Here is an 11,217-nt window from a genome sequence, read left to right on the forward strand (position 1 = left end):
CTTTAACTTGTTACATTTATCACTTACTCTTATCCATATTTCTTGTAAACTGCACTGTTGGTTAGGGGCTCATCAGTAAGCAATTCAGTGTAAGGTCTACACCTGTTGTATTCGGCGCATGTGACGAATCAAATGTAATTTGATTGGATTTGACCCTCGCAAAAGAGATCTGACAAAGAGACAAATAACATTTGGAGAGGACACAACTGTGTGAATGCTTTAAAGGAAAACCCCAAAACTTTATTTTAGTATTTGTTTCATTAGTCCATTGTTGGTATAGGCCCAACATGTTTTGCATGTCAGCAATCAGGTGGTTTACGATATATGACTTTCAAAATATAGAAATGCAGCCGGTGTGATTCACTTTGCGATGTCAACAGTAGTTTAATCAAATACGAGAGTAGCGCACGCTTGTTCTTCTAGTTCTGACACTGCAGTAATATCTAACAAGTAATCGGACAATTCCTAATACACACAAAATCTAAAGAGATGGAATAAGACTATGTACATATAAATATATGGATGAGTGATGGCCGAGCGTCACAGGCAAGGTAACAATAGTAATGTAACATTATTAAATGTCATTGTTTAAAAGTGATTAGTGATCAATTTATTAAAAGTGGCCAGTGATATGAGTCTCTATGTAGGCAGCAGCCTCTCTGAGTTAGTGATTGCTGTTAAGCAGTCTGATGGCCTTGAGATAGAAACTGTTTTTCAGTATCTCTGTCCCAGCTTTGGTGCCCCTGTACTGACCTTGCCTTCTGGATGGTAGTGGGGAGAACAGGCAGTGGTTTGGGTGGTTGTTGTCCTTGATGAACTTTTGGCCTTCCTGGGACATCGGGTGCTGTAGGTGTCTTGGAGGGCAGGTACTTTGCCCCCGGTTATGCGGTTTGCAGACTGCACCTCCCTCTGGAGAGCCTTGCAGTTGAGGGCGGTGCAGTTGCCGTACCAGGCTGTGATATAGCCCGACAGGATGCTCTTGATTGTGCATCTATAAAAGTTTGTCAGGGTTTTAGGTGACAAGTCAAATTTTTTCAGCCTCCTGAGGTTGAAGAGGCGCTGTTGTGTCTTCTTCACCACACAGTCTGTGTGGGTGAACCATTTCAGTTTGTCTGTGATGTGTACGCCAAGGAACTTAAACATTTCCACCTTCTCCACTACTGTCCCTTTGATGTGGATAATGGGGGTGCTCCCTCTGCTGTTTCCTGAAGTCCACAATCATCTCCTTTGTTTTGTTGACGTTGAGTGAGAGGTTGTTTACCTGACACCACACTCCAAATGCCCTCACCCCCTCCCTCTAGGCTGTCTCATCATTGTTGGTATTTCCCTACAAATAGAAACAAATACCAAAAGATAATTTCTGGGGTGGAGTTTTCCTTTAATGAAAATAATACAGGAGCCCTGTGTTGCCAGATTGTTGTTTGTGACAGTTGAAAGAATGTTGATTCACCCTTGTAACCATGGGCATGCCTTCCAGCCATCGTGAGTCACATTCACCTGATGTGCTCGTTATAGATCACTTGTCAAGTAGAAGTGTCACAGTAATGTAAGATGATCCATCCTCCTTTCTGTGTATACTTTAACTGTCTCTGTCTTTGTCTGTTTGGGGTTTTGCTTTGCTTGTTGTTCTTACATGTTTTTTGTTATACCTTTATTTAACTAGGCAAGTCAGTTAAGAACAAATTCTTATTTACTGTGATGACCTGGGAACAGTGGGTTAACTGCCTTCTTCAGGGGCAGAACAAGAGATTTTTACCTTGTCAACTCTGTGATTCGATCTAGTAACCTTTCGGTTACTGGCCCAACGCTCTGAACACTAGGCTATCTGCCGCCCCATTGAGCCACTTCAAACAAGAATGTCTCTTTCTCTCCCCCGTCTGTCTCTCGCTCCCTCTTTCATGTCTTTTCTCCCTCTCTCTCACTTTGATGTCAGAGTTGACTCCCATCCCTCCTCTGATCTGAACATCACCCGTTCAGGGTGGCTCTCTGAGTGCCGGTTGCCTAATCTGTGACTCAGAGAAACAGGAGAATCTCCTGGTCTCTGAAACTATTTCTGATTGGCTGGGTTGTTCTGTGTTTGATGTTGTTAGTTAACAGGTAGTCACCGGGAGGATGACGCAGCAGGACCTTGTTTTGTGTTTGGTGTTGTTAGCTAGCAGGTAGTCACTGGGAGGATAGCTATCAGGTCGTCACTGAGAGGATAGCTAGCAGGAAGTCACTGAGAGGATAGCTAGCAGGAAGTCACTGGGAGGATAGCTAGCAGAAAGTCACTGGGAGGATAGCTAGCAGGAAGTCACTGGGAGGATAGCTAGCAGGAAGTCACTGGGAGGATAGCTAGCAGGAAGTCACTGGGAGGATAGCTAGCAGGAAGTCACTGGGAGGATAGCTAGCAGGAAGTCACTGGGAGGATAGCTAGCAGGAAGTCACTGGGAGGATAGCTAGCAGGAAGTCACTGGGAGGATAGCTAGCAGGAAGTCACTGGGAGGATATCTAACAGGAAGTCACTGGGAGGATAGCTAACAGGTAGTCACTGAGAGGATACCTAACAGGTAGTCACTGGAGGATAGCTAACAGGTAGTCACTGGAGGATAGCTAACATGTAGTCACTTTGAGGATAGCTAACACGTAGTCACTTTGAGGATAGCTAACATGTAGTCACTTTGAGGATAGCTAACACGTAGTCACTTTGAGGATAGCTAACACGTAGTCACTTTGAGGATAGCTAACATGTAGTCACTTTGAGGATAGCTAACACGTAGTCACTTTGAGGATAGCTAACATGTAGTCACTTTGAGGATAGCTAACACGTAGTCACTTTGAGGATAGCTAACACGTAGTCACTTTGAGGATAGCTAACACGTAGTCACTTTGAGGATAGCTAGGGTCTGACAAACTCTTCCCTTACTGTCTTTGAGGATTTCTTCTCTTCACTTTGAGGATAGCTCTCTTCTCTTCTCTTTGAGGATAGCTTCTCTTCTCTCTTCTCTTTACTGTCTCTTCTCTTCTCTTCTCTTCTCTTCTCTTCTCTTCTCTTCTCTCATCTTCTCTTCTCTTCTCTTCTCTTCTTCTTCTCTTCTCTTCTCTTCTCTTCTCTTACTGTCTGTCTTCTCTTCTCTTCTCTTCTCTTCTCTTCTCTTCTCTTCTCTTCTCTTCTTCTCTTCTCTTCTCTTCTCTTCTCGTCTTCTCTTCTCTTCTCTTCTCTTCTCTTCTCTACTCTTCTCTTCCCTTACTGTCTTCTCTTCTCTTCTCTTCTCTTCTCTTCTCTTCTCTTCTCTTCTCTTCTCTTCTCTTCTCTTCTCTGCTCTTCTCTTCTCTTCTCTTCCCTTACTTTATTTTCTTCTCTTCTCTTTTCTTCTCTTCCCTTTCCTTACTGTCTTCTCTTCAAATCAAATTTCAAATCAAATCAAATTTATTTATATAGCCCTTCGTACATCAGCTGATATCACAAAGTACTGTACAGAAACCCAGCCTAAATCCCCAACCAGCAAGCAATGCAAGTTTAGAAGCAAGGGGGCTTGGAAAAACTCCCTAGAAAGGCCAAAACCTTTCTTTTCTTCTCTTCTCTTCCCTTACTGTCTTTTCTTCTCTTCTCTTCCCTTACTGTCATCTCTTCTCTTCCCTTACTGTCTTCTCTTTTCTTCTCTTCTCTTCCCTTACTTTCTTCTCTTCTCTTCCCTTACTGTATTTCTCTTCTCTCCTCTCCTCTCTCTCTCTCTCCTCTTCTCTCTCTCTTCTCTTCTCTTCTCTCCTCTCCTCTCCTCTCCTCTCCTCTTCTCTTCCCTTACTGTATTCTCTTTTTCTCTTCTCTTCTCTTCCCTTACTGTATTTCTCTTCTCTCCTCTTCTCTTCTCTTCTCTTCTCTTTCTCTCTCTCTTCTCTCTTCTCTCTCTCTTCTCTTTCTTCTCTCTTCTTTTTCTTACTGTATTCTCTTCCCTTCTCTTTCTTCTCTTCCTTCTCTACTCTATTCTCTTCTCTTCTCTTCTCTTCTCTTCCCTTACTTTATTCTCTTCTTCTCTCCTCTCTCTCTCTCTCTCTCTCCTCTTCTCTCTCTTCTCTTCTCTTCTCTTCTCTTCTCTTCTCTTCTCTCTCTCTTCTCTTCTCTTCTCTTCTCTTCCTTACTGTCTTCTCTCTCTCTTCTCTTCTCTTCTCTTCTCTTCTCTTCTCTTCTCTTCTCTTCTCTTCTCTTCTCTTCCCTTACTGTCTTTTCTTCTCTTCTCTTCTCTTCTCTTCTCTGCTCTTCTCTTCCCTTACTTTATTTTCTTCTCTTTTCTTCTCTTCCCTTTCCTTACTGTCTTCTCTTCAAATCAAATTTCAAATCAAATCAAATTTATTTATATAGCCCTTCGTACATCAGCTGATATCACAAAGTGCTGTACAGAAACCCAGCCTAAATCCCCAACCAGCAAGCAATGCAAGTTTAGAAGCAAGGTGGCTTGGAAGAACTCCCTAGAAAAGCCAAAACCTTTCTTTTCTTCTCTTCTCTTCCCTTACTGTCTTTTCTTCTCTTCTCTTCCCTTACTGTCATCTCTTCTCTTCCCTTACTGTCTTCTCTTTTCTTCTCTTCTCTTCCCTTACTTTCTTCTCTTCCCTTACTGTATTCTCTTCTCTCCTCTCCTCTCCTCTTCTCTTCTCTTCTCTTCTCTTCTCTTCTCTCCTATTTTCTTCTCTTCCCTTACTGTATTCTCTTCTCTCCTCTTCTCTCCTCTTCTCTTCTCTTCTCTTCTCTTCTCTTCTCTCCTCTCCTCTTCTCTTCTCTTCTCTTTTCTTCTCTTCCCTTCTTTCTTTCTTCTCTTCTCTTCTCTTCTCTTCTCTTCTCTTCTCTTCTCTTCTCTTCTCTTCTCTTCTCTTCTCTTCTCTTCCCTTACTTTATTCTCTTCTCTCCTCTCCTCTCCTCTTCTCTCCTCTCCTCTCCTCTCCTCTCCTCTCCTCTCCTCTCCTCTCCTCTCCTCTCCTCTCCTCTCCTCTCCTCTCCTCTCCTCTCCTCTCCTCTCCTCTCCTCTCCTCTCCTCTCCTCTCCTCCTCCTCTCCTCTCCTCTCTCTCTCCTCTCTCTTCTTCTCTTCTCTTCTCTTCCCTTACTGTATTCTCTTCTCTCCTCTCCTCTCTCTCTCCTCTTCTCTTCTCTTCTCTTCTCTTCTCTTCTCTTCTCTTCTCTTCTCTTCTCTTCTCTTCTCTCCTCTTCTGTCTTCTCTTTCTTCTCTTCTCTTCTGTCTTCTCTTTCTTCTCTTCTCTTCCCTTACTGTCCTGTGTGTGTCTGTCTGTGTATTTATTCACTGTGTTTGTCTGTGGGTGTCTGTGTTTTCTGTGTCTGTGTGTGTCTGTGTTTGCTGTGTGTGAGTGTGTGTGTGTTTGCTGTGTGTGTGTGTGTTGTGTGTGTGTGTGTGTGTGTGTGTGTGTGTGTGTGTGTGTGTGTGTGTGTGTGTGTGTGTGTGTGTGTGTGTGTGTGTGTGTGTGTGTGTGTGTGTGTGGTTACAAAGTTGTTCCTTGATGTGGAAGAAACCCCCTGGCTATAGTGTTGTTGTATAAATGGCAAGTCATTTAAGATGGTTCTTGTTACTGCTGTTAACTGATGGCTGGAGGGTTCTCTTACTGCTGTTGACTGGTGGCTGGAGGGTTCTCTTACTGCTGTTGACTGATGACTGGAGGGTTCTCTTACTGCTGTTGACTGATGACTGGAGGGTTCTCTTACTGCTGTTGACTGATGACTGGAGGGTTCTCTTACTGCTGTTGACTGATGACTGGAGGGTTCTCTTACTGCTGTTGACTGATGACTGGAGGGTTCTCTTACTGCTGTTGACTGATGACTGGAGGGTTCTCTTACTGCTGTTGACTGATGACTGGAGGGTTCTCTTACTGCTGTTGACTGATGACTGGAGGGTTCTCTTACTGCTGTTGACTGATGACTGGAGGGTTTCTTACTGCTGTTGACTGATGACTGGAGGGTTCTCTTACTGCTGTTGACTGATGACTGGAGGGTTCTCTTACTGCTGTTGATTGATGACTGGATGGTTCTCTTACTGCTGTTGACTGGTGGCTGGAGGGTTCTCTTACTGCTGTTGACTGATGACTGGAGGGTTCTCTTACTGCTGTTGACTGGTGGCTGGAGGGTCTTGTTACTGCTGTAGACTGGTGGCTGGAGGGTCTTGTTACTGCTGTTGACTGATGGCTGGAGGGTCTTGTTACTGCTGTTGACTGATGGCTGGAGGGTCTTGTTACTGCTGTTGACTGATGGCTGGAGGGTCTTGTTACTGCTGTTGACTGATGGCTGGAGGGTCTTGTTACTGCTGTAGACTGGTGGCTGGAGGGTCTTGTTACTGCTGTTGACTGATGGCTGGAGGGTCTTGTTACTGCTGTTGACTGATGGCTGGAGGGTCTTGTTACTGCTGTTGACTGATGACTGGAGGGTTCTCTTACTGCTGTTGACTGATGACTGGATGGTTCTCTTACTGCTGTTGACTGATGGCTGGAGGGTTCTCTTACTGCTGTTGACTGATGGCTGGAGGGTTCTCTTACTGCTGTTGACTGATGGCTGGAGGGTTCTCCTACTGCTGTTGACTGATGACTGGAGGGCCTTGTTACTGCTGTTGCCTGGTGGGGTCGTGGGAGAATTGACAAAATCCTGGAGAAAATAATTTTTACATTATATATGTATCTACAAATGATTGTAATACGGTTCATTTTAATAATCTAAATTAAACATTTTCGAAAAATGAAAAGGCAGCACTTGACCTTTGAACTTGAATCATTCCCACGGTGAATGATTAGGTCCCCGACGCTATGAAACCACACAGTGACTCTGATATTACCGGCTACAATTGATACGATGAAAACATTGTGTGGGGAAGAAGCACTGTTTCTCACATCAATACCTTTTGTCAGATAACTCTGTTACTTAAACTAAGAATTCATGTTCTGACTGAAAGACTCTTCTGCCTTCCAGAAGGACGTTAGCTGTGAGAGCCGAGATCCTCCATTCATTGACTTTTGTTCACTATACAGTCGTGGCCAAAAGAATTTGAGAATAACACAAATATTTATTTTCACAAAGTTTGCTGCTTCAGTGTCTTTAGATATTTTTTTTTGTGTGGGGAAGAAGCACTGTTTCTCACATCAATACCTTTTGTCAGATAACTCTGTTACTTAAACTAAGAATTCATGTTCTGACTGAAAGACTCTTCTGCCTTCCAGAAGGACGTTAGCTGTGAGAGCCGAGATGCTCCATTCATTGACTTTTGTTCACTATACAGTCGTGGCCAAAATAATTTGAGAATAACACAAATATTTATTTTCACAAAGTTTGCTGCTTCAGTCTCTTTAGATATTTTTTTGTCAGATGTTACTCAAACCTGTGTTAACGAGAGAATCACTGACATGATGTCAGCTGGTCCTTTTGTGGCAGGGCTGAAATGCAGTGGAAATGTTTTTTTTTGGGGGGGTTCAGTTCATTTGCATGGCAAAGAGGGACTTTGCAATTAATTGCATTTCATCTGATCACTCTTCATAACATTCTGGAGTATATGCAAATTGCCATCATACAAACTGAGACAGCAGACTTTGTGAAAATTAATATTTGTGTCATTCTCAAAACTTTTGGCCACGACCGAACACGTCTGGGGGTGCTGTTCATCAAGACATTCTAACTCGCTAGGCTGCGTGGCCGTATTGACGAAAAACAGATTCCCATATGGGATCGAATGATGGGCTTTTGCATAGATAGGGCTCCTTCTTATGTTGGGACGGCGGGCCTCTGCAATCTAGTGATGAATGTGTCTCCCTCTGCTATATGGACACATTGCATGATACACCCACTGAGCTTAGAATGGATCCACCGAGAGCACCCGACTGGCAAAAGAGCTGAGCACAGAACTCAGAGGTAAACTGTTCACTAAACTAGGTGGAGCACAGAACTCAGAGGTAAACTGTTCACTAAACTAGGTGGAGCACAGAACTCAGAGGGAAACTGTTCACTAAACTAGGTGGAGCACAGAACTCAGAGGTAAACTGTTCACTAAACTAGGTGGAGCACAGAACTCAGAGGTAAACTGTTCACTAAACTAGGTGGAGCACAGAACTCAGAGGTAAACTGTTCACTAAACTAGGTGGAGCACAGAACTCAGAGGTAAACTGTTCACTAAACTAGGTGGAGCACAGAACTCAGAGGTAAACTGTTCACTAAACTAGGTGGAGCACAGAACTCAGAGGGAAACTGTTCACTAAACTAGGTGGAGCACAGAACTCAGAGGTAAACAGTCACTTTACAATAGTGCATCGAAATCTTAAAGCGGGGGGGTGAGAAGGATTACTTTATCCTATCCTAGGTATTCCTTAAAGAGGTGGGGTTTCAGGTGTCTCCGGAAGGTGGTGAGAAGCCAACAACTCGCTGTTGGCTGGGCCAGAGCTGTTGGCTGGGCCAGAGCAGCGAACAGTTTTGACTGGGCTGAGCGGGAACTGTACTTCCTCAGTGGTAGGGAGGCGAGCAGGCCAGAGGTGGATGAACGCAGTGCCCTTGTTTGGGTGTAGGGCCTGATCAGAGCCTGGAGGTACTGAGGTGCCGTTCCCCTCACAGCTCCGTAGGCAAGCACCATGGTCTTGTAGCGGATGCGAGCTTCAACTGGAAGCCAGTGGAGAGAGCGGAGGAGCGGGGTGACGTGAGAGAACTTGGGAAGGTTGAACACCAGACGGGCTGCGGCGTTCTGGATGAGTTGTAGGGGTTTAATGGCACAGGCAGGGAGCCCAGCCAACAGCGAGTTGCAGTAATCCAGACGGGAGATGACAAGTGCCTGGATTAGGACCTGCGCCGCTTCCTGTGTGAGGCAGGGTCGTACTCTGCGGATGTTGTAGAGCATGAACCTACAGGAACGGGCCACCGCCTTGATGTTAGTTGAGAACGACAGGGTGTTGTCCAGGATCACGCCAAGGTTCTTAGCGCTCTGGGAGGAGGACACAATGGAGTTGTCAACCGTGATGGCGAGATCATGGAAAGGGCAGTCCTTCCCTGGGAGGAAGAGCAGCTCCGTCTTGCCGAGGTTCAGCTTGAGGTGGTGATCCGTCATCCACACTGATATGTCTGCCAGACATGCAGAGATGCGATTCGCCACCTGGTCATCAGAAGGGGGAAAGGAGAAGATTAATTGTGTGTCGTCTGCATAGCAATAATAGGAGAGACCATGTGAGGTTATGACAGAGCCAAGTGACTTGGTGTATAGCGAGAATAGGAGAGGGCCTAGAACAGAGCCCTGGGGGACACCAGTGGTGAGAGCGCGTGGTGAGGAGACAGATTCTCGCCACGCCACCTGGTAGGAGCGACCTGTCAGGTAGGACGCAATCAAGCGTGGGACGCGCCGGAGATGCCCAACTCGGAGAGGGTGGAGAGGAGGATCTGATGGTTCACAGTATCGAAGGCAGCCGATAGGTCTAGAAGGATGAGAGCAGAGGAGAGAGAGTTAGCTTTAGCGGTGCGGAGCGCCTCCGTGATACAGAGAAGAGCAGTCTCAGTTGAATGACTAGTCTTGAAACCTGACTGATTTGGATCAAGAAGGTCATTCTGAGAGAGATAGCGGGAGAGCTGGCCAAGGACGGCACGTTCAAGAGTTTTGGAGAGAAAAGAAAGAAGGGATACTGGTCTGTAGTTGTTGACATCGGAGGGATCGAGTGTAGGTTTTTTCAGAAGGGGTGCAACTCTCGCTCTCTTGAAGACGGAAGGGACGTAGCCAGCGGTCAGGGATGAGTTGATGAGCGAGGTGAGGTAAGGGAGAAGGTCTCCGGAAATGGTCTGGAGAAGAGAGGAGGGGATAGGGTCAAGCGGGCAGGTTGTTGGGCGGCCGGCCGTCACAAGACGCGAGATTTCATCTGAAGAGAGAGGGGAGAAAGAGGTCAGAGCACAGGGTAGGGCAGTGTGAGCAGAACCAGCGGTGTCGTTTGACTTAGCAAACGAGGATCGGATGTCGTTGACCTTCTTTTCAAAATGGTTGACGAAGTCATCTGCAGAGAGGGAGGAGGGGGGGGGGAGGAGGATTCAGGAGGGAGGAGAAGGTGGCAAAGAGCTTCCTAGGGTTAGAGGCAGAAGCTTGGAATTTAGAGTCGTAGAAAGTGGCTTTAGCAGCAGAGACAGAAGAGGAAAATGTAGAGAGGAGGGAGCGAAAGGATGCCAGGTCCGCAGGGAGGCGAGTTTTCCTCCATTTCCGCTCGGCTGCCCGGAGCCCTGTTCTGTGAGCTCGCAATGAGTCGTCGAGCCACGGAGCGGGAGGGGAGGACCGAGCCGGCCTGGAGGATAGGGGGCATAGAGAGTCAAAGGATGCAGAAAGGGAGGAGAGGAGGGTTGAGGAGGCAGAATCAGGAGATAGGTTGGAGAAGGTTTGAGCAGAGGGAAGAGATGATAGGATGGAAGAGGAGAGAGTAGCGGGAGAGAGAGAGCGAAGGTTGGGACGGCGCGATACCATCCGAGTAGGGGCAGTGTGGGAAGTGTTGGATGAGAGCGAGAGGGAAAAGGATACAAGGTAGTGGTCGGAGACTTGGAGGGGAGTTGCAATGAGGTTAGTGGAAGAACAGCATCTAGTAAAGATGAGGTCGAGCGTATAGCCTGCCTTGTGAGTAGGGGGGGAAGGTGAGAGGGTGAGGTCAAAAGAGGAGAGGAGTGGAAAGGAGGCAGAGAGGAATGAGTCAAAGGTAGACGTGGGGAGGTTAAAGTCGCCCAGAACTGTGAGAGGTGAGCCGTCCTCAGGAAAGGAGCTTATCAAGGCATCAAGCTCATTGATGAACTCTCCGAGGGAACCTGGAGGGCGATAAATGATAAGGATGTTAACTGTTCACTAAACTAGGTGGAGCACAGAACTCAGAGATAAACTGTTCACTAAACTAGGTGTAGCACAGAACTCAGAGGGAAACTGTTCACTAAACTAGGTGGAGCACAGAACTCAGAGGGAAACTGTTCACTAAACTAGGTGGAGCTTTGGGATCAGAGCAGGACCTTGTTCTATTTCACATTATAAACTGGGTGGTTCCAGTCCTGAATGCTGATTGGCTGACAGCCCTGGTATATCAGACCGTATACCACGGGTATGACAAAACATGTATTTTTACTGCTCTAATTACGTTGGTAACCAGTTTATAATAACATTAAGGGACCTCGGGAGTTTGTAGTATATGATATATGGCCAATATATCACAGCTAAGGGCTGTATCCAGGCACTCTGTGTTGCGTCGTGAATAAGAACAGCCTT

This window comes from Oncorhynchus gorbuscha, linkage group LG09 (genome assembly GCF_021184085.1).
Source record: "Oncorhynchus gorbuscha isolate QuinsamMale2020 ecotype Even-year linkage group LG09, OgorEven_v1.0, whole genome shotgun sequence".
NCBI classification, from domain to species: domain Eukaryota; kingdom Metazoa; phylum Chordata; class Actinopteri; order Salmoniformes; family Salmonidae; genus Oncorhynchus; species Oncorhynchus gorbuscha.